Source organism: Giraffa tippelskirchi, chromosome 9 (genome assembly GCF_054371585.1).
Source record: "Giraffa tippelskirchi isolate mGirTip1 chromosome 9, T2T-mGirTip1v1.2.pri, whole genome shotgun sequence".
NCBI lineage: Eukaryota > Metazoa > Chordata > Mammalia > Artiodactyla > Giraffidae > Giraffa > Giraffa tippelskirchi.
The window spans coordinates 40,760,723-40,784,248 of record NC_137283.1 but is presented as its reverse complement, the minus strand read 5'-3'; the positions used below and the strand labels follow the sequence as shown (position 1 = coordinate 40,784,248).

The following is a 23,526-nucleotide window of genomic DNA, read 5'->3' as shown; positions in this document are numbered from 1 at the left end:
TTTTAGATTTTTCTCCCCCTCCTCACCTCTGCTCTCTTAAACGTGTCATTAAGGTATAGAAGACTTTGACTCTTTAGGTAATACATACTTTCTCCAGTTCTATTTACTACATGAAAATCTCACATATCTTTTAAATGGAGGCAATTTCCCAAGCACATAAAGATATACTTAAATGGGTGTTAATTATAACACTAATAGAAAAATGAAGAAATGGGGAAAATTTAGAGGCCCATCACAAGAGAATAGATAAATATACTATGCTATACCCATGCAATGATACATATGATAGCTAAAAAGGAATAAGATTAATTAATAAACAGTATTATAGAAAGATTTCCAAGACAGATAAAGTAGAAAGCCCCACTGTCAAAATACCACTCAGTCCTGTGTGACTCTTTGTGACCCCATGGACTATACAGTCCATGGAATTCTCCAGGCCAGAATACTGGAGTGGGTAGCCCTTTCCTTCTCCAGGGGATCTTCCCAACCCAGGGATCAAATCCAGGTCTCCTGCATCGCAAGTGGATTCTTTACCAGCTGAAACACAAGGAACGCCCAAGAATACTGGAGTGAGTAGCCTATCCCTTCTCCAGTGGATTTTCTCAATACAGGAATCGAACCAGGGTCTCCTGGAATCTTTACCAACTGAGCTATGAGGGAAACTCAAAATACCACACCAATTCCCAAAGAATATAAATGGTATGATTCTATTTGTGGAGAAAATAATTGTTACATCATACAGACAGACAGAGACAATCTCTGAAGGCACTCACAAAAAAACTATTAAAAACAGTTACCTTTGGAGAATGATTCTCCAAATTTTCTTATTATGGGCATATAATTTATGTCCATAAATAACATAATTATTCATATATTATATGCAATTTATAAATTAAAGAGTATTAGCCCATAAGGACAAAACACTGATTAGTGGTTAACTATCTGAAATAAAATAAATACCCTATGCAAGCAGTAATAAAAAAAAAAAAGGTTAAAAACTGCTTTACTTCTGGGTACCTCAAAAAAGACATTAAGCAACATTTTACAAGTATCACAAGGGAATTGTCGCTAGGGTTGTTCTGCTAGGCCCAGACTAGTGTGGGGAATCAATAGACTATCCTTTGAAGTAAGAGCACAACAATTTACTTACAGTGGTTTATTGAGTGCTTAGTTCAATACGAGTGGACATTTTGTCAATACCATTCTAATAGATGAGATAGATGACAGTTCAATGCTATAATATATAAGCTAGAAGGCCATATAATAAAATCTATATGCCCCTGAAGTCAAGGGATGATCATTTGTAGAAGACCTAAAGAAAAACACCAAGACATCTCTGTGCAGGGCCTGATGGTTGCTCTGAAGTAAAAAAGCAAATAGATTTGGTTATTACGGATTGCATTAGTGGTAACACATTGGTGCCATTTTAACACATTCTTTTATCTTAAAAAATTCTAGCAAATGAGAGGTGAAATTAGAAAGCTTTCCTTCATTTAAATTAGGCTAGAAGCTTATCATTGTAAACACATTTCCCAATTAAGTTAGACAGTATGCAGAATTCACCACTTGAGCATAATACTGTTGGTTAGAAATAAGAGCTTGAGATGAGGAGAGAAATTAACTCATTCAGTTCTCTGGTCAACTGACAAGTTTCTAGCACAAGACTAAAGTGCATACATGAGATGTTAATATATGTGTGCCAATGTTCACAGCAGGAGTAAAGCAGTGTTCCTAGAAGGTAAAAGACTATTACTGCTCTTTTAAAAAATACAACCAATTAGATATTAAGTTTATTTTATAAGGAGAAGTATAAACACAGAATTTTCATATTTTATTTCTGAAGCATTCATCATTTTCATTCTTTTTTTTTTCTAAAGCTGATTTTCATATTATTTTAGTAATATTTGAGAGGAACTAACATGTGCATTCAAGCAGCTCCTGACGACTTTAAATCAGGGAGCTCTTGGGTTTTCCAAGTTTTTTTTTTTTTTTTTTTAACATTTTTTACCTTGGTGACTATTTCCACTCCTATGTCTGATTTTAAATGTTATCCCTATGTTGACAATTCAATCTACATTTCTAGCCCTGACTCATTTCCTGAACTGGAAACTGCCTGCTTGAATCTTTTCCTACATATTTCACAGACATTTCAAATGGACCTTATTAAGAAAAGAGCCCAAATTCCTCATTCTCACCGCTCCCTAGAAGCTCAAACCAGAAAGTTAAGAGTCACTCTTGATTCACAGTTCCTCTCTGCAAGTCTATCAGTTCTGTACTGAATCTATTTGTTTCTCTATCTCCTATTCAATCACTCTAGCTCAAGCACCATTGTTCCTTGCCTACAAAACCTCCCAACTGGCTTCCTGATTCCATTCTCATCCTCCCTTCCAGCATCCTCAAGAGCAGCCAGAGTGACCATCTTAAAGAAGGATCAATTATCCCATCATATTTCAGTGGACTTACGCTTCTCTGAGAAAAAATAAATAAATTCCTAGCTCATAATGTCTATCAATTATCCACCCTTTCTCACTCATCAGGGCTCATTCTCTATAATCAGGGACCTCAAAGGGAACAGAGTTCATACCACATGGTTCAAATGGACAAGTGATTATTAAATGATTCCTTACAGAGGTATGGGCAGGGCTGAAGAAAGAATGTACAGTTAGACATGGAGAAATAATAACAGTGGGCAGCCATTACTGTTCCTAGGTCTGCAGGGGAAAGGCAAAGACTGGAGCCAGAGCAACTGCATCTTCATAGGTGGGGGCATCAGCAGGAAGAAAGGAAAGAAGTACGCTGCCTTTTCTCCTCCTGTCTGCTGATCTTCAGATGCTGCTTTCTGTTGCTTGGGATATCTTGAGGTCAAAGGAGCCTAGGAGATTATATAGTGTGATGTGGGAGAACAGGAGGGATCTAACTCCCAGGACACACAGCACATGCTAGAAGGCAGTGCACATATCTGGGGGGGTGGTGGAAGGAGATTAATCGGCATAGGTGCCTATCTCATTCATAACTATCCTTACTCCTTACTGCTTTCTAAACTTCACACTTGGTGTGTGCTTTTAACAGTAATTTGCACAGGTTTTTTCTTTCTACAGGTACCCTCCCTCTTCCTCTTGATATGGCTAGCTCTTCATCCTCCTTCAAGTCTTAAATATCTTTATCACCCTATCAAGAAGCAGGTACCTCCTTCTTCTCCTTGGAAACAAGGGTGGTGGTGATATGTCTAGCAGATACCTGGCACCTAGTAGGTACTCAGTAAATACTAACTGAGTGAATGGTGGCCAAATCATATGGCAAAATCTTAAGACTGTGTCTAGGGACAATAGGTTTATAGAAACATCTGCATGAATTCTAAACTGAGGCGGCATTTAGAAAAAGCTACTTAATCTTTATTTTTCTGTGGCATGGTTTTAGCTAAAAAAAGATTTGTGTAAAGTAAAAATCTACAATGATAGATGCTCGATTTCTTATTCACTTAAAAAGAGAACGTCTATTACGGCACCAATGGTCTAAAAGAAAATAACTGAATCATTTAAAAGCAAGGTTTATACTCATTTCTTTTACTGCTGTTTCTATAGCAATAGCATAAAATCACCTGTTTTGGTCCGTGATGTTCTTGGTACTAGAATATTAGTCATTTCAACATCTTTTTCTTTAATTGAAGGGAACAAAGGAACAGGGAATAGTTTTAAATGTAGGAACATTTGTAGATAACATTTTTTTAGATGTGCTAAGTTGGCAATTGCAAAGCACAATCTACAGTGGTGACAACACTTCAGTATTATTGTATATTTAAACATTTAAGTGCTTCTCTTACCTCCTCTGAAAGACCAACATCAGCTGATCCTAAATTTCAGAGCATTTTAACCTTCATTATGAATGACAAGGGCCTATTTGCTTTTGCAGAAACAATCTGTAAAGAGTAACCTTTGGCTTCACTTATACAGCATTTTATTTTTAAAGGCAACTGCATTTATAACGGGCAATCTCCACTTCAGATTCATTCAACCAAGTGCCCCTCAACATCTAAGCAGTTAATTGAGATTAGAAGTAACTTTGACTCTTGGCAGCAGAGGGAAAGTCAGGAAATACTCTAATTCCAGAAGGAGGTGAAAGTGGAAGTAAAACTAGGAGAGGAAAAAGAGGAGGGTCAAGGAAAAACGGAGGGCTAAAAACTGGATGAGAAAGAATGCTGCCAAGACACCGGGTCACTGCTAGCAGGCCCGATAACATCACCATCCTGGCTGAAGAAGCAAGAGCAGAGCACAGGCTGAGAAGAGTTCACCTGGCATCCTGGCAGAGCAAGTGGAGTGACCACAGGCCACAGACACATACCAACGTGGCTTTAAATCCTGGTTCTACCACTTACTATCTGTGAGACTTCAGCAAGTAAGTAGTTATAAGAATACTAGTTTTTTCATCGGCAAAATGGGGCTAATATCTAAATCACCAGGCTACTGTGAAAACAGCAGGCTTTCAGTTTTAAAACCATTTGCTCCTATGCTTGACCAAACCCTTGCTGCCCTTCCTTTGTCTGATACTTAAATTAGACAAAATTACCTAAACCAAACTCAACATTCAAAAAACTAAGATCATGGCATCCAGTTCCATCACTTCATGGCAAAGAGATGGAGAAAAAGTGGAAATAGTGACAGATTTTCTTTTCTCAGGCTCCAAAATCACTGTGGATGATGACTGCAGCCATGAAATTACACTTGCTCCTTGGAAGAAAAGCTATGACAAATCTTGACACGTATTAAAAAGCAGAGACATCACTTTGCCCACAAGGCTATGGTTTTCCAGTAGTCATGACAGATGTGAGAGCTGGATCATAAAGAAGGCTGAGCGCTTAAGAAACGATGCTTTTGAATTGTGGTGCCAGATAAGACTCTTGAGAGTCCTGTGGGCAGCAAGATCAAACCAGTCAATCCTAAAGAAAATCAACCCCGAATAATCACTGGAAGGACTGATGCTGAACCTGAAGCTCCAATACTCTGGCCACTTGATGGCAAGAGTTGACTCACTGGAAAAGACCCTGATGCTGGGAAAGATTGAAGGAAGGAGGAAAAGGGGATGACAGAGGATGAGATGGCTAGATGGCATAATTGACACAATGGACACGAGTTTGAGCAAATTCCAGGAGATAGTGAAGGAAAGGGAAGCCTGGTATGCTGTAGTTCATAGGGTCGCAAAGAGTCAGACATGACTCAGCGACTGTACAAGAGGACAGGGTCCAGAGATGTCTGCACAGCTCTGTGTTCTGAAGTGGAGTAGGGAGAGACCAAAAAAAGTGACACAAGGCAGCTTCTCCTTACATTCACCTTCCTGCCCTTCTTTCAGGTTCTCAATGTTAGTATGCCAACTCTCTGGCCTCCCTATTCCCTTGCACTCTCATACCTCCTGTCTCTGACCTTCATACCTCTAATCTTTCTAAGCTTCAGAAGCCGGAAGGTTTTCTCTTTTCCTAGTTTCGGAGGCTGCAAACCTCAACTAAAAGCTATCTAATTGCCTCATAGTTGATAACCCCTCAAACGCATGAGTGTTAAGAAAAGTCTTATTTTGTTAATTAAAACAAAGCAATACGGGGGAGATATTTCTGGATCAGGAACTTCATAGTACTTCTGATGCAGGTGGTCCAAAAACTACATTTTGAGAAACAAGGCTTACTTCACTGGGAAAGTACTTTTCTGGTTTTTAGTTCTCATCAATCCCTGCCTCTTCTTGGCTAGATAATAAATAATCACTCTAATCCCAGGGCTGGAAGCACTCTTGCTATAGTCTTCCAGCCTAACCTTAACTGGAGTTCTTTATTACCCTAGTGGTGGCGGTGAAGCTATGATTCATCAGTACCTTACCCTAGGGCTAAAGTTCTAGAAGTTACTACCCAAAAAGGTCCTGCAGGACCAAAGGGCTTGCTTCATCAAAACCAGAGTCAGTACTGGATGAAATTTTCTTCAAACAAAGAAAATGACAAAACCTGCAATGCAAACAATGGAGGGGCAGTGTGAAAGTTGAGCAGGCTTTAAGCATGGGGAACAATATTAATGTCTTACAACCTATAATGGTAAAGAATCTGAAATGGAAACACTTTGCTATGCACCTGAAACTAACACAACTTTATACACTTACTGTATTTCAATTAAAAATGATTAATAACAGATAAAAGAGGACAGGCTCTGCAGTCAGAGTGGACCAAAATCATGTTTCTTCCACTTAAAAACTTTAGGCAAGTTAGGGTTCCCTCTTTTCAATTTCCTCACCTTTAACCTAGGAATAAAAGTAGGGTCTACCTTATAGAATTGATATAAGGATTACATTTAATGAGGATAATGTATGTAAATTGCATAACATAGCCTAATGTATGTATGCTTTATGTATTAGCTGACTGAATTTTGTACATATTCAAGAACTCTGAGGTTGTAACCAAGTATTTATCCAAGTGTTTGCATATAATCAAAGCTCCTGAGAAATGAGCCTCTCCTCTTAATCCATCTTTGTACAAAAAATGAGGACTCTCAGTCTGACAAGAATGAAATTCAGTTCAACTCTGCTTCCAGTCTGGTACCTAACCTATATTGATCCCATCTTAAGCAACTGCACTGAGTTTCAGCACTTTTGACACTTGTCAGAAAATTCAACTATGAACTGACTAAAACTAGCACTTGCCAAAGGCTTTCTTGAGATGTCTGATATTCTGAACCATGTTATATTTCCTCTCTAAAGAAACGACTTCACGAAGTTGAGATTTAATGTTTTGGTCTCATTTTTTTCTTTATTTTTTTATGGAGAATCAATATAAGAAAAATCCATTTGAAGAAAACTTTATGCCCTGCAAAAATCATCTTCTGGAGAGCAAATAGGTTTCATCCTGAGTTCCAACACTGATAGGCTGGTAGTAACTATCTGGAGTGTCTGTTACAAAGAATTACAGGGTTGTCATGATTGATTAGCACTGTCTGCCGTGGCCATCAACATGGAAGTGTGGGGCCTTTGTGACATGTTTACTCAGACTGTCATTACCACAGGTGAAGGCATGCCACAGGTACAACATGCTGGACCTACTAAATGTATACATCCCTTCTTAAATTCAATGCCATAAACCCTCACCACTGAGCCTCTGTATATCCCTCTGTGAAGTTTCCCCCTTCCCACAATCAAGTAAGCCTAAGAAGACGAAGATAAGGCTAGCCTAAGAGTACTCAGAAAGGATGGAAGTAGAAGACAAGGTGTTTTTCAAATCAAGGCCAAATGAGTACGGCAAGGAAATCCAGTGGATGATAGATCACATGAATTAAACCTAAGCCTGATTAGTGGTATCAAGAATATGCAGATGAAAGAAGTTTAGAACAGAAACAGGAGAGCCAGAAAGGTCGGGGGGCGGGAGGAGTCATTTGAAGAAAAATGTTCTAACTGTGGGCCATTAGGATAATGATGGCATTTCAGACAGTTCAAAATGGTAAATCATTGCAGTTTGTTTTAAAGAATTCTTTACCAGAACCATTTTAGTGACATTAAATTGTTTAAGTGGCCATCTGTGGAACAGCACAGCAAATAGGTGGGTTTATGGACCAGTCTGGTATATCTATTAAAATAGCTACACCTGCTACATGTAAGCTGTTAACAACTTTCCTTTGCCAATCATAAACCTGGTTAATCCCACCTTTCTTGTCATTTTAATTTTCTATAGATTACTTAGAGCAGAAGGAAAGTGGGTGCACTAAACTGTTTCCAATTTAACAAAGGAAATACATTTTTAAAAGCACAAAAGTCATACTCAATTTATATAGCGGTTTTAGAACTTATAGTTCAGTTTTAAATATTTTCTACTTGAAAGACACAACAAAATTAGAATAAAACACCATAATGGGTAAGCATAAAAGAGAAATCCATTCTTATTATACTCAAAAACTTGCTTATTGGTAATAAGATATCAACTATTGTATTACCTAAGTTTAATAATAATCACCATAATTACTTGGAATAGAAATTATTGCTTATAAATATCAAGACTGATAGTATCAACAATAAATATTTAAATAGAACTCACTCTGTACCAAGCACTAAGTTCTTTACATATATTGTGTAATCTCCAAAGAAGCCTGTGAGATATGTCTTATTATTTCCAGTGTTATATGATGAAGAAACTAAGGCACAGGGACAGTAAGCAAACTGCCTAGGATTACAAGGCTAGTGAGTGCTGGACCAGGTTTAAAAGCATACAGTCTGGCTCTAGCATATGTCTTCTAAACCAAGGGTCCTCAACCTCTGGGATCTAATGCCTGATGAAATGAGGTGGAAATGATGTAATAATAATAGAAATAAAGTGGTGTTATACACTTGAATCATCCCAAAACCATTCCCTACAACCCCACAGCTGTGAAAAACTGTCTTCCACAAAACCAGTTGCTGGTGCCAAAAAGGTTGAGGCTTGTTGTTCTAAACCACTGTTGACTGTATTCATCTTTGAACTCAAAATTCTAATCTAACCTGTGTAAGGTATTATTTCAGGAGTGGGCTCAGGCTATTCCTTAACTTCATAATTTCCTTGTTCTTTTAGTTCCCATCATTAGCCTTCAAGGGAAAAGGGGGGGAAATGCTTGTGAGTTTGGTTGGGAGGAAAGGAAGAATCCACTTGGCTGGAAAAGCTGGAAATAGTATTCCAATTGCTTAGTATAATCAGATCTTCACTATTTGCTCATATAAAACTTTTCTTTTGAAAAGCCCAAAAGAACTTCTCCTGCAATAAACCATCAATAACTGTTACTGGCTTCCTATTTCTTCAATTTATGATTACACTGTATTTGTCAGACATCCCTGAGTGATCACTGTTTTCTGAACTGTGAACTAGCTTAGTGCTGAGAGTACAGCTTCTGAATTAGTTTCTGATAAATTTCACCAGCAGGTCTGGGAATAATTATTACCCTTAGTCCCACAAACCACAGGTTGACACTAACAGAAAATTGGGGGGCGGTGGGCAGAATCATCACAATGCAAAGATGGATGAAGCTTAATGACATGTAAAGAGATGCCAAATCATTTCCAACTTGAGAGGGGCTAACCCTGAAAGATTTAATTAGCTTACAGTTGAGAAATAATTTGAAGCTTCAAATTATAGTTATTTAGAAACTCTTGACTTGTTCATCATTCCACTTTATAAAACTATAATATGAGGCAGACTTCCATGGGAAAAAAACAATTAGAATTCGAAGAAAAAAAAAATTCCCCAAGAGAAGTAACAAAAGAAGTGGAAAAAAACCCAGCTTGGGAGCCTGACAGCCCCTGGTTATGGCTCTCCAGGAGAGCTGCTGGGCTATTCGTGAACTTCTCTCAGCCTGTTTTCTCACCTTTAAGTTACCACTTATCTTCCAGAGTTGTGAAAGTTAAGGGAAATTCTTGATAAAATGCCTGGCATGGTGTCACTGCTTGAGAAATTTTAGCTTTCCATTCTCTGCTTCTATTAACTCTGAAAATTTTCTCTGAGTACTCATTTCTGAAATCCACTGCTCCTTCCTATTCATCTTCACTTTTCCTCTTACTTTACAAAATCGCTGGCCTGACTTGACAGTAACAGCCTCCCAACTTGACTCACTGCTTCCAGTTTTTCTCTCAGCAACTTAACATGTCTTTAGAAAGATAACCTCTGATGTTATCTTCCTGTATACAAAAAAAAACATGAACCCTTTGTCTACAGAATAAAGTCCAAAAATCTGTGCCTATTTCTCCTCAGATCTGCCACCAAGTCTTCAATCATCCCTAATTCTCTAGCTATCCCAAGACACCTCACTAGTTTTGCTACACGTTTGCTCTTGTCCTAAAATCCCCTCCTTGCCTTTTGTGAGTTTTTATTTCTTCTACACAATCGTTTAAAAACATCTACTCCATCAACATATCTCTAACTCTAAAAGGCAAAAATAAGAACTGAATTTTACTTAAAGGCGCCATGGCAATTACATTTACTTCTATCTGCATTTCTTTCACTGCATTCTATTTGTTCTACATCACTGTCTTCAATAGACTATGAACACTCCCTAAGGAAAGAAAAATTTATCTTACTTCTCTTTGTATCTCCACAGTCTAGAATAGTTACTGGGATCTTCTTTAGTATTATTTTGAATAGATATTAAAAGAGAGAATGCCTAGGAAGCTTTTCCCAATTAGTTCACTCTCATTCTTGATTCAGTTTGTCAGCCATAAGCCATACCTACATTTCCATATCTTGGTTAAAAACTGTTCAGTTCAGTTACTCAGTCATGTCCAGCTCTTTGCAATCCCATGGACTGCAGCACACCAGGCCTCCCTGTCCATCACCAACTTCTGGAGCTTACTCAAACTCATGTCCATCAAGTCAGTGATGCCATCCAACCATCACATCCTCTGTCGTCCCCTTCTCCTCCTGCCTTCAATCTTTCACAGAATCAGGGTCTTTTCCAATGAGTCAGTTCTTCGCATCAGGTGGCCGAAGTATTGGAGCTTCAGCTTCGGCATCAGCCCTTCCAATGAATATTCAGGACTGATTTCCTTTATGACCGACTGGTTTGATCTCCATGCAGTCCAAGGAACTCTTAAGAATCTTCTCCAACACTACAGTTCAAAAGCATCAATTCTTCGGTGCTCAGCTTTCTTTACTGTCCAACTCTCACATCCATACATGATCACTGGGAAAACCAGAGCTTTGACTAGATGGACCTTTGTCGGCAAAGCAATGTCTCTGCTTTTTAAAATGCTATCTAGGTTGGTCATAGCTTTTCTTCCTAGGCGCAAGCGTCTTTTAATTTCATGGCTGCAGTCACCATCTGCAGTGATTTTGGAGCCCCCCAAAATAAAGTCTCTCACTGTTCCTATTGTTTCCCCATCTACTTGCCATGAAGTAATGGGACCGGATGCCACAATCTTAGTTTTCTGAATTTTGAGTTTTAAACCAACTTTTTCACTCTCCTCTTTCACTTTCATCAAGAGGCTCTTTAGTTCTTCTTCACTTTCTGCCATAAGGGTGGTGTCATCTGCATATCTGAGGTTATTGACATTTCTTCCAGCAATCTTGATTCCAGCTTGTGCTTCATCCAGCCCGGCATTTCACAAGATTACTCTGCATATAAGTTAAATAATGGAGTACCAAGAGATAACAGATGGAGAAGGGAATGGCAACCCACTCCAGAATTCTTGGCTGGAGAATTCCATGGACAGAGGAGCCTGGGAGGCTACAGTTCATGGGTTGCAAAGAGTATTAACCAACTGAGCAACTAACACACACACACACACATACACACACACAAGAAGGATATATCTGGTGTTTGTCTTCCAATTCCTGGCACAGAGCTCCTAAAGCCCTTGGAACTGCCTGAGTGATAGGCACATTTTGTTTGTTCGTTTGTAATTCATAACAAGCCCCTTCCAACCTTACGTAAGTTCATGTCAATGAGGTGACTCAGTGCGTCCCTAGATACTTCAAGACGGGGCTGACTGCCACAGGAGCTAGCCATGTGGTTAAAAGATTGGAACTTACAGACACAAATGGTCGATGATTTAATCAACTGTACCTATTTAGTAGAATGTTCGTAATAACCTCTAAACAATGTAGTTCATAGCATTTCTGGGTTACTGGGATAGTGGTGTGTCCTGAGGGCTTGGAAGCTCTTCACCTCATTTGCCAGTTCTGAGTTGTACCCTTTATGATAAACCACTAGTAAATGCTAGTCGAGTACTTTCTTTCCTGAGTTCTGTGAGTTATTTTAGCAATTACTGAACCTCAGAAGGGGTAATGGAAATTCACAAATTACAGATGGCTGGTCAGAATTATGAGTGGCTTGCAGCTTATTGCAGTGGGTGTCTGAAGTGGGGGCAGTATTGTGGGACTGAGCCCTTAACCTGTGGGATCTATCACTCACTCCATGAGTCAGTGTCAGAACTGAACTCAATTGGTGAACACCTAGTTGCGGCTCTAGGATTGTCACATTAACCCCCCGTCCAACCTCACTCCCACTAAAAGTCTGACAGATGATTATTACATACACTAGCACTGAGGACCATTGTGTTCGATTAGTTACTATTATATTTCTATACTTTCAGTTGGTCCTCTAAGGAAAATATAAATGTAGAATATTTAGACAGCTTTACTCTTAAATTTCCTCCCACATTTATTCTGTTTCTAAAGCACTGCCATTTAAAAACACTTCCCATTTTAGTAAGATATTTTTATTATGAGTTTACAAATTGAAGTTTTAAGAAAAAATAATAATCAACAAAGAGAACATCAATACCTATGATTCTAAATGTTACTATGATGTCTTTTGCCAGGAGTTTTAGTAAACTTTTCAGATAGCAATCATTCTTAAAATATTTACATTCTGTGTTTTTAAAACCATTTTCCCCAACTTAGATAATAACAAGAGATGAAGTTAGGGTATTACATTTTAAGAAGACTCATTAAAAAATAAACTGCGTTAAGTCAAGAAAAGTCATGATAAAAGGTCAGTGAATAATTTACACTTTCATCATACTCAAATCTATCAAATATTGAAATTTACATCATGTTTATCTTTTCCTTTAATAGATTTACTGTTACTAAAATTGAGACTAGTTTAAAAAAATCTAGTTGATATTTTATAAGACACATAGAATTCAGGCCATTCTACTGTAATTTGCATTAGATCTTCAAGTTAATAGTAGCATATCTTATGTAAAGAAAGCAAATATATAGAATTAAAATAGCAAGGAAGCCAAAGTACTGAGTAAGAACATGCCGGTTTTAGAATTGTTGCTAATGATGATTACATTTAAAATTCTTCTTACAGTTTCACTAGATACAGCATTACTCATATCCTGTCTTTAAGAGGTATTCAGTATCATTGAAGGATGCTAAGAGGACAATGTAAGTAGTTCATGACCAAAGTTTTCAAGATTCATTAATGAACTTTTCTAGGCATTTCTCACTCTACTCAAGGAAGATAAATTTTGCAATATAAATCTCTGTTCTATAACAAATCTATAAAAATTAATACAAATAATCCAAAAAATTAATACAAATTAGTACAAACAAAAAAGTTTGACTTGCATACTACTTTTAAGAAAATAAGCCAAAACTTGTTTACATTACACAAGAAAATGGTTATTTTTCAATAATGGAAGTAAATTGATTTCCACAGTTTACATGAAAATTTCAAACAGCAATAGGGTTTTTGGACCAAGAAAAAACATCTTTTTAAATGCTTACCATATATGGCTTAATTTGGGTGAGAATAGAAATGAGGAATTTTTTGATTCATTATTAACAAAGAACAGGGCAAGAAATGAGATATAGCAAAAATGGAAAGGATTATGACCTCTGAGAAAGGTGTTCATCAAGTTTTAAAACTATCTAACCCTGTGGATAATGTATAAAAATTAGGGTAAATGAAAGTAATTTGTATCAAGAAACACTCTCAATGGAATTAAAGGCCTAAAAGGTACCATGAGTGTACTGATGGATAGCATGTAATAAAGTCAGGAGCACATGGAATGCATTTTGCGCTCTGACAATGCCTTGAGAACGCTGAGCTGCAGCCTGGATCAGCTCTCAGAGAGCTCCTGGGAGAATGTGGTAGTTCATGAAGAAATTAACAATTCCAAAGAGGCAGAAGTACTGGCACAGTAAATTAAAGTAGAAATGACTTGTTATGGCAGTCATTTCTGTATTCTTCCACTACAGGTTATAAACAGCTGGAGAAAAGACCCAGCATCCACCACTACTGATGAGTTTTTTGAAATGCCTGGTACAGGTAGTGCACAGAGTAAACAACAGCTTTCCCACCTGCTGGAATGTCCTTCCCAGCTCTTCACAGGGTGTGCCTCCTCTCACCCTGTGGGTTCAGTTCAACTGTTATTAGAAGTGCCTATCCTGACCACTTTTCCTAAAGTAGATCTTTCAGTGTACCTCCTTATTCCACACTCCAAAATATCTTAATTTTGCTTTTTTAAAAATATGCTTTTCTTTCCTGTCTCCATACTAGAATATAAACTTGATCACTGAAAATATGTAATGGCATATCAACAATGCAGAACTATTACTGATATTTCATTACAAGTAACTCAAAAAGCTAGCATTTGATTTAGTCTGTACAGTACCAAGCATGCTAACAATGTTTTCAAGGCCAAGTAAAATAATTCAACTGAGGGAACTTGTAAATAACATCACTGTGACTAAGAAAACATATATACCCATCTCTAGCCAGATTTCTTCAACTGTGACCTGGAGAGAAGCTCAGTGACAAAATAGTCACCTTCTGGGAACCAATGGCGTATCAATTAAAAGGCTGTTCAAATAGTATCTAATGTCTAAACCATTCACTCATATTAAATGAAGGAATCATATCCTCCTAAAATGATATGACTTAGATTATTTGCTTTCATGATCTGTATGTGCTTAAAATACAAGTTTTAAAGAAAATTAGGTTACGAAACACCTATTCTAGATAAACTGACAAAATATGGAAAGGTTAATCACTCAAAATTCAGCTTGAGTGATTTAGTAACAATACCATTGCCAATAATATTACTATGGCTAAACACGTAGTGAGCACATATTGAGGGACTAAGTATTTTGGTCATACAACGCTTGTGGCAACCTTCTGAGATAGGTTAGCACTGCTATTCTCACTTTACCAATAAGGAACCTGAGTCACAAAGAGGTTAAATGATGTGCCTGGGGTCTCACTGCCAGTAAATGGCAAAGTCAGTATTTAAATCCAGGCAGTCTGGTTCAGGCTGTGTGGTCAACCGCTCACTAATCTGTCCAGTGCTACCTCAAAGTTCTTGCCTGTAAACAAATTGTTACCCGTTCACAACCATGTAAGTATCATATCAAAATTGAGAGAAAATAACTCAGAAACATACAGAAATTTGACACTGCTATTACATCCAAGTATGCAATCGTTGGACTCACCTAGTTGGACAGGATACAGACCAGTTTAGGGATTGTCAAAGGGACATAATTAACACGTGCTGTGTTGTTTAGCCTCTAAGTCATGTTCAACTCTTTTGTGACCCTACGGACTGTGTAGCTCGCCAGGTTCCTCTGTCCATCATATTGTCCAGGCAAGAATACTGGAGTGGGTTGCCATTTTCTTCTCCTGGGGATCTTCTCACCCTGCATTGGCAGGTGGACTCTTTACCACTGAGCCGCCACCGGGGAGCCCAGCCCTCACTATGCACTGGTACTATGTATAGTCAGTCGAACAACATCCGTCTTACATACACAGGAAATTAAAAAAAAACAAAAGCACCTGGTACTTTAATTAGTTTGAGAATTCCTGATCTACACTAACCTCATTTGAATTCTCAGATTTTCTCATCTCAGATGGGAAAGAACACCAAGGGTGTCACTTTTAGCCTGCCTCCATCAGACAATAAATACAAAGTATTTTGAGATTTGTTCAATTTTACATTTATAAATTTAGTACATATTTTAATGAAGATGTTATACAAAAACATTCAAGTATGAAACATATAAATAATTTGTTGCCATTCCTGCATGATAATACAACATTTAGGCATTTAAGGTACATTAAGAAAGACTTACATAAACATCCATCCAGACTAAGTTTTCAGTTCTACCCTCAAACAGAAAAACTTTGTTACAAGAGACTAAATACAATGAAAAATATTTAATTTATACTTTTATTTCGTAAGTCATACACACCTCTACTCCTCAAAACCAGTTTTCCAAAAACTCCTTGTTTTGACTTTACAGTATCTCCCTGGAAAAAAAAAAGCACAAACTAAAAACTAAGAATTATGTTTTACTTAGCAGATAAAACTGAAGACTAAAGCCCAGGACACAGACTCTCAGCTCTGACAAACTGCTCTGAAGAGGTAAGTGAGGAGCCAGGAAACATAAGAGTTTCTGCAAGACTGGGTAGTTAGAACATCAAAAGATGACTGGTAATTAAAGAAAACCAGATTTATCTCAAGTTAAGGAATCTAGCACTTTTCTATGTATGGGAAAATGCAAGAGTCTGGGCTCACTGAAATCATTCCTTTGATAGCACCTCAGCTACAGAGACCAGTATCTTGTGCTTCTCATCCTGAGTCTCCTCAAGGTACACTGCTGTGTGGAAAGGAGGCTGCAGTGACTGAGGGCTCGGCACTGGGCAGCTCTGTTTGTTATATCCTGAGTTCCCTCAGGGCTCACGGTCTGGGGTGGCTGTGGTGGCTTGATGATGACTGCAACATCCTTTGTTTACTGATATGCCAGGTAACATTCTCTCACCAATAACAGTGATTTGGAAAGTGATTAAAACTGGCAGAAACCACAAGGAAAGAAACCTGGGGAAATAATTTTCCATCTAATTGAGGAAATCAAAATATATCTTAAAATATGCAGTGGTATTGAATCTATCCACTAGGAAAAAATTAGTTCATACATGTTGATTTTCATCATAAATAATACATAATCTTTAAAGACTTTTTTTTAAAAAATGGAACTCTTCCTAAAATACAATGCAAACATCTTTGTAAAAGAGCATTCTGGATATGATTCAGAAAACTTCTGCTAAGGTCTACAAAGCAGAAACCCAATACAGTGTGATTACTTGAAATTCAGAGAGCTGTTTACTCTCAATTTTAGCCTTAGAATGCTGCTGGGGTTCTGTGATCTCTTCTCCAGGTACTTTCATGATGAATTTCTAAGGAGAAACCTATACTCACCTCATCATCCTTTCCCCCCTTTCCATCATTAAAAAAAAACAACAACAACCAACAACTGTTTTCCTAGGTTACTACAGAGAAGGAAGAACTACAGAAAGAACAACAGAGAAGAAGCACACACAAACACACATATATCAGCTTTAAACCACAGACCTTACTTTTATACACAATTCTAAGTCAAGGGATTTTGCTTTCTTAAAGCATGCACTCTTCTGGCTCACAGGCCTTTTGCTGCCTGCTTCTGAGATTCATTACAGATGGCTGAGACTGGAAGTATGATGGTTGGATAAGTGGGACATTACTTGATCTTCTATCATTCTGATAAGAATTCTATGAGGCAGGGAAAAGGCATATGCCATTATCCTCATTATTTTTTTAAATAGAGAAACTGCAGCACACAAGGAAAGTTTAGTAACTTGCCCAAGGCACCAAGCAAATTAGTTTTAGAGAATTCAGGTCTTTAAAATCCCTAGTCTTCTCCTCATCAGATAACAACACTGTCTCCCCCACACACACATAATTTATTCAAGTATGATATATATCTAAATCGTATTTTATGTGATGCATTTCCAGACACCTCAATCAAATCATCAAATTATAATTTCCTATTATGTTTTCTTTGAAATGTTAGCTTTTAAAATGATACCCATAAATCTTTCACACATGAAACTAGTAGGAAGAGGAGAGAAAGATTGGAAGCAAAAAATAAACACAGTTTCAATGACTTTGAGTAAAGAACCAAAAGATTAAAAAAACAAAAAAATCCTGGGGTTAGGAGGAGAAAGTTCTGACTGACAGTATTTTGCCTCTTTGCTTCTCTATACAGTAGGTGGAGCTATAGTACTATTCATTAGGGTTACAGGAGGCTGTGAGTGAAAACAATCCAATTCATTCCTAGGATATCCATTTTCTTTTGCACTTTCAAATGGTCCTTTTCTGTTTTTGAAACATTTTTCCTCCATTCCCCAAGAACCTTCAGCCTACACTGCCTACATTCCTTTTTCTTTTTCTGGAATGGCAGAGGGCTATGACCTTCACTGCACATCCTTACAATGCATTTTGAGGAGAATTTTGAGAGATACAGTTGCACAAAGCAGCCTGCTTTCCCCTGCCCCATTACTTAAAAGGTCTCCTTTATAATCTATCAAATCTTTTAGCTGGGTAACAGGATTCTCCTGCAACTGAAAATCTTTCAGAACAACCAGTCGCATGTATCTTTAGGTCCGTAATTATTTAAGTAATGCAGCAGAAATGATGATTAATAACCTGTTATAAAAATAGACTGCCTGTAAAAATTAAAAAGAAAACAAAAATTTTATTCAAAAATAAGGAATTAAAATCCAAAACTAGGCTAAGTCAATTGACTTTGAGCAGGAAAAGCATTTGTCCTTAAGAGTATATAGAAATCAAATGAGTATATAGAAATCAAATAAGTTGACCTTTGCAAAGGGGGCACTGTGTCTAATATTGTGATGATGGTTAATTCTATGTGTCAACTTGACTGGGACGTGGAGTCCCAGATATCCAGTTGAATACTCTTCTGAGTAAGTCTGTGAGGGTGCTTCTGGATGAGATTTAACATTGGAATCTGCAGAGCAAAGCAGATTGCCCTCCCTGATGTGAGAGAACCTCACCTAATCTGTTGGAAATCTGATTAGAATGAAAAGACACAGGAAGGGAGAATTCTTTTTCATCTTCAAGCTAGGACAGTGGTCTTCTGCCTTTCGACTTGAACGAGGGTTCAGACTACCTTCTGGTTCTTAGGCCTCTGGACTCACTCGCAATTTTAATCATGGGCTTTCCTGGGACTTGAGCTTGCCAACTACAGACCGTGGGATTTCTCAGCCTCCATAATCTTCTGAGCTAATTTCTTACAATAACTCTTATACATAGAATATTATATTTAATAATATATAACATTAAACATAACATTATATATAATATGAATTTTTTAACACAAATATTATATATTCTAATATTTTAAATTATAGGAAGATAGTCAAAAGGTACAAACCTCCAGTTATAACATAACTAAGGACGAGGGATACAGTGTACAATATTATAAACATAATTAACACTGATGTATATTATATATGGAAGTTAAGAGAGTAAATCCTAAGAGTTCTCATCAAAGAGCTCTCAGCACAATATTTTTTTCTCTTTCTTTACTGTTGAAACTATATGAGTAATGGATATGTCAGTTCAGTTCAGTTCAGTCCCTCAGCCATGTCCAACTCTTTGCGACCTCATGGACTGCAGCACACCAGGCTTTCCTGTCCATCACCAACGCCTGGAGCTTGCTCAAACTCATGTCCATTGAGTCAGTGATGCCATCCAACCATCTCATCCTCTGTCGTCCCCTTCTCCTCCTGCCTTCAATCTTGCCCAACATCAGGGTCTTTTCCCATGCGTCAGTTCTTCGCATCAGGTGGCCAAAGTATTGGAGTTTCAGCTTCAACACCAGTCCTTCCAATGAATATTCAGGACTGATTTCCTTTAGGATGGACTGGTTGGATCTCCTTGCAGTCCAAGGGACTCACAAGAGTCTTCTCCAACACCACAGTTCAACAGCATCAATTCTTCGGCGCTCAGCTTTCTTTCTAGTCCAACTCTCACATCCATACATGACTACTGGAAAAACCAAAGCTTTGACTAGACGGACCTTTGTCAAAAGAGTAATGCCTCTGCTTTTTAATATGCTATCTAGGTTGGGCATAGCTTTTCTTCCAAGGAGTAAGCGTCTTTTAATTTCATGGCTGCAGTCACCATCTGCAGTGATTTTGGAACCCAAAAAATAAACTCTCACTGCTTCCATTGTTTCCCCATCTATTTGCCATGAAGTGATGGGACCAGATGCCACAATCTTAGTTTTCTGAATGTTGAGTTTTAAGCCTACTTTTTCACTCTCCTCTTTCACTTTCACCAACAGGCTCAGTTCTTGATGAATATTTACAAAATATTTATGTTCTTGATGGATATTTAGTTCTTGATGGATATTTATAAAACTTATTATAATCATTTCATGATGTATGTAAGTCTAATCATCATGCTGTCTATCTTAAACTTACATAGTGCTATATGTCATTTATATCTCAATAAAACTGGAAGAAAAAAACATATTACTCATTTTCTTCTCCTAGAGAATCAAGAATAATACAATTACTAGTTTCACATTAAATTGCTTTGCTATAAATGAAGTAAAAATGTTAACTTATAGTATTAATTTCTTTCTACATAGCAACACATATACATTTTTTTGCCAAACAACTGCCATAGTACCAAACTAATTTATATAAATAAATCTTACCTACAAAAATTATGCTTAGTTTTTTTATATTTGACTCTGTATATAAACACTAACATGATGACAAAAAAAAAAAAATCAAATGGGATCTGGTAAAACCCATTCTAGACTTCCCATGATGGCCTATACGGCTGCCTTTATCTACTCACTGCTGGAAAAAAAATATTGAAAAAAAATATTCATAGCTTTTACAAAAAAAAAAAAGGCTTGGGTTTACCTTATTTTAAAACTGAAGATACAGAAAAATTATAAATAAGTATAATATAGACTTACAGTGTGTGACACACTGGGAACTTAAAATTTACAAAGTTCATTAAATAGAAAATTTATTCTTTTACCTTAATAAGATATCTTAAAAAGAAGGTTTTTATCAGGCTGCTGCTGCTGCTGCTGCTGCTGCTGCTGCTAAGTCGCTTCAGTCGTGTCTGACTCTGTACGACCCCACAGACAGCAGCCCACCAGGCTCCTTCGCCCATGGGATTTTCCAGGCAAGAGTACTGGAGTGGGGTGCCATTGCCTTCTCTGTTATCAGTCTAGAGCACATAATTAAATTTACTGACTGTCTACTACATCCTAGGTCAGGGAAACAAAAGGAATGGCTGTGAACTGTTACTGTTTATAAAGAAGACAAGCAGCTGCAGCCAGAGTGTAAACCAACTTTATCCCTAAGCACAATTTTTTTTTTCTCCTTTCTTCCTTTTTCGAAGGAAGGTGAGTGTTGATTTACCTCATGATCCAAGTTCCTTAGCTCAAAGCAGATGGCCACTCTGAGTAGCACTGTTCTAGGAAATTCTAGGTGCTTTCACCTGTGTTATTTTGTTATTTGTAATAGTTAACATATCTTGAAGCCTTACTATACGTGTCCAACACTAGTACTAACATTTAATCTTCACAATAAGTCTATAAAATTAATACTATTATTATTCCCACCTTATAGATTGAGAAAATTCAAGCTCAAAGTTTTCACAGACAGTATGTAGGGAGCAGGGATATAAACCAGGCAGTCTGGCTCCAGAATATACTCTTAGCACTTCCCTATGTTTCCTTCTCCTTAAATCTGAAACCTTGATTTGGTGATACAGATATAAGTCTCTATTTAAGAGTTGAGAGATAATGCAATGCCTAAAGACAGGAGCTGCACCTAAGGCACCTCTGCATATTCTCTCTGCAGACTCTAAGGATGTCCCCAAGCTTGTAGGCTTTGTGGGAAAATGCAGAAGATCATGGAACATGATCTCTCCCTTCATGAAGCTTACATCCTCATGGAAGAAGCACTACCAATAAGTGAACTGAGTGTAAGATGGAAGGGCTAGCCCTGCTCTGGGCTTGAAAGATGAGGGCCAACATGTTTTTATAAGAGCGTACTACAATCCTTAAATCTTGGAGGTGAACAGATCTAACCTCACAGGATTGCATATGCTTACATTCCTTATTCCCCCATTTGGCCACTAATGAGATACAGAGAGACTAATAGGTAACTTTCTCAATAACAATATCTAGATGGACACCCTGTGGAGTCTTGCTTCTGTCTTGAGTAGAGGATATTCCAGCAAATAATTAGACAAGTTGGATTCCACAGAAAGAAAAGTTGGGGTGGTATATAAATTCAGCTTTCCAAACATGGGATTAAGAGGTTCAGAATCCAAGCACCAATCACTTAGCTGGTCTTCCACAGAATCTACCTCTATGTTGCTTGAATAAAGTAACTAATGACAACTTTGAAGTTCATTATAGACAAAGTCTTGGGACTTTGGCTGCTGTGTTTCTTGGGAGGGCAGCTGCTTACAGGCAAGTCCTTCAAGGTCATGGCAAGGTCTCTGCAAGGGTGGCGGAGACTGCAGTGGCAGCAGTGAAACAGGCTCATAAAGTTTAGGAGAAATCTTCCCAGTACATGTTTACTAGAATAGTAAAAGGTCAGGAACAAGGATTTTGAAGGCAGGCCTGGCTTAAAGGCCCACTCTATCCCTTGCAAATAGCATGACTGTGGACAATTCAACCTCTGTAAGCCTCAGTTTATTCTTTTTTAAAGTGGGGATAATAATATCAACTTTGAGGAGTAAACTATAAGATACATGTAAAATGCTTAGCACAGAAACCTGGCAAAAAGCTTACAACAGAAGTAACAACAACTGACACCTCTTTGAGAACTTACTGTATGCCAGGCACCCTTCTAACCACTCACACCTATTAACTCACTTATACCTTGTGAGACAGCATGGTGGATTACATTATTGTTCACATATACTCCCTGGTCCTTTCCCCATGGAAGGAGAATACATTCCTACTCCAATGACTCTAAGGTCAGTCTTGTGATAGACTTGGCCAATAGAACTGAGCCAATGTGACCCATCCCAGCCAGAGTTCTAAGAGGCACTTGAGGTTGCATCACAATGCTGACCCTGATGATGGCATGTCAGCCTGCATCCTGAAATGAAAAAGGCAAGTAGTGTAGGGCTTCAATCCACATGTATCAGAAGCAAGAAATAAATGCCCGTTGTCGTAAGACATAGAGATTTGGGGATCATTTGGTACTCTTAGTATCTTTTTTAGTTGAGAAAACTGAGGCACAAAGTGGTTAAGTAATTCACCCAAGGTCACACAGCAGGCAGGAAGGGCAACCACTGCACACTGACTCTTTACTGCTTATCAACAACAACATCATCGATGAGGACTCAGATACCAGGGAAAGTTTATTAGCAGCCACACCCAAAAGGGAGATTCAATGATGGCTAGAGACAGAGAAGAAAGCAGAACAGGAATGACAGTGTGCGTCTGATGATGAGAAGCAAAATCTGTACGTGCGGCAAGAGTGGATGCTACTGTGAACACAGAGTATGGATTATTTGCATAAGGCCAGTGGAACTTATGCTTTATGCGGTGGAAAATTAGAAGCCACTAAAGTTTGGTGGACTAGGGAAGCTGCAATAAGAGTAAGAGGCGTCCTAATAGTTGTGGAAAACATGAACCAGAGATTGCGTAAGGGGGCTGCTCCAGGCTTGAGACAGGGACCTAGAACAGCAAGCACTGGCAGTGTCAAGAGGGGACAAGACAGAAGATGGTAAGTGACTATTTAGATGTATTGGAGAAGGCAATGGCACTCCACTCCAGTACTCTTGCCTGGAAAATCCCATGGACGGAGGAGCCTGGCAGGCTGCAGTCCATGGGGTCGCGAAGAGTCGGACACGACTGAGTGACTTCACTTTTACTTTTCCCTTTCATGCACTGGAGAAGGAAATGGCAACCCACTTCAGTATTCTTGCCTGGAGAACCCCAGGGACGGCGGAGCCTGATGGGCTGCCGTCTACGGGGTCACACAGAGTCAGACACGACTGAAGCGACTTAGCAGCAGCAGCAGCAGCATTTAGATGTATGAGAGTCACATACTCACCCGTGTTTGTTAAGTGGAAAGAGGGAGGGATAGACAGAGGGATTCCTACCGTATCAAGCCTGGGAGAACTATAATAACGATGGTACGCAAGCCTGGGAGAAATGTGTCTTGGACATTTAAATGCACCCTTGGCCCTCTCAGATTTTTCTCT

The 23,526-nt window shown here is 38.2% G+C and overlaps 1 protein-coding gene across 42 annotated transcripts in view; it reads right to left on the bottom strand.

Moving 5' to 3' along the window:
* Positions 1 to 23,526, bottom strand: part of CFAP20DC (CFAP20 domain containing) — a 282,051-nt gene that overhangs the window by 212,159 nt on the left and 46,366 nt on the right. For 4 of the 42 annotated variants that reach the window (XM_081524583.1, XM_081524598.1, XM_081524577.1 and 1 more), the window contains exons 1-2: positions 22,190 to 22,325; positions 15,677 to 15,734 (exon numbers count right to left, since the gene is read on the bottom strand). The exons of 30 other annotated variants lie outside the window; for them this stretch is intronic. The gene's annotated coding sequence lies outside the window, so the exon portion shown is untranslated. Of the gene's footprint in view, positions 1 to 15,676; positions 15,735 to 22,189; positions 22,360 to 23,526 lie in introns of those variants that run through there. 8 more of the 42 variants (XM_081524581.1, XM_081524595.1, XM_081524575.1 and 5 more) reach the window with 3 other exon arrangements.